The sequence below is a fragment of the Oryx dammah genome, unplaced genomic scaffold (genome assembly GCF_014754425.2).
Source record: "Oryx dammah isolate SB20612 unplaced genomic scaffold, SCBI_Odam_1.1 HiC_scaffold_25, whole genome shotgun sequence".
NCBI classification, from domain to species: Eukaryota; Metazoa; Chordata; class Mammalia; order Artiodactyla; family Bovidae; genus Oryx; species Oryx dammah.
The window spans coordinates 104,536,677-104,537,618 of record NW_024070209.1 but is presented as its reverse complement, the minus strand read 5'-3'; positions in this window follow the sequence as shown (position 1 = coordinate 104,537,618).

The following is a 942-nucleotide window of genomic DNA, read 5'->3' as shown; positions in this document are numbered from 1 at the left end:
TCATATTTACCAGGACACATCTGTTAAATAAAAACACGGTTTCACGTTAGTGTACAAATGTACAGGCTGCACGGGCCCCCAGGGCCCCCGTTCCGTCAGGAGCGCGGCTGCAGGGCACGCACGCTGCGCTTACAGTTGCAGCACCGGGCCCTGGGCCGCGGGCCCGCCGCCCTCCTCCACCGACGTGTCGCTGAGCTCGCTGGCGTCGCTGCCCAAGGCCTCCGGCTCCTCCTCGTCTCTGTCCAGCCCCCTGCGCCCAAACCGCAGGTCTAGGACACCCTCTTCTGGCCCCGAGCCCCTCCTGTCCGACAGGCCGAGCCCTGCCCGGGGCTTCCTGCAAGGCCAGCGGCCGCTTTCCTTCACCAGCAGGCGCGGGCTTCCAAATACCGGGCCGCGGGTGGCCTGGGCTTCCCGGAAGGCCGAGAAGGACGGGCCCTGCAGCGGCAGACCCAGGCCAGGGCTGAAGAGGCCGGTCTGCTTGGCGCCCCAAGGCACGTTCTTCCCGAAATGGAATAGCTGCGTGGAGAGCAACGGCGAGAAGCCGGCAAAGGGCAGGCCCCTCCGAGGGTCCGTGGTGAGGTTGGGTGAGCCCCGGGCCTGGACCCCCGGCCCCTTCTCCTTCTGGCCGCCAAGGCCCCCTCTCCACGCAGCCACGTCCCTGCCTTCCGGGCCCAGTACCCAGGTGCTCTGCAGCCGGCTCTGGGGGGTGAGGTCAGGCCAGGGCAGGGTGAGGCCGGCCCGGGGCGCCCCGTCCCGCTCGGAGCCCGGGGTCTGTGCCAGCGAGCCACGGCCCTCTGCCCGGGCGCCAGCCTCTGCGCGGCTCGGGAGCTGGCCGAATGTGCCCTCCCCTGTAACCCCCTCGGGCCCCCTGGGGCCCGGGTCTCTGGGGGCACAGATGTTTCTCCTTGGAGCCGGCGCCCCTTTGGCAGGGGCAGGCCTGCT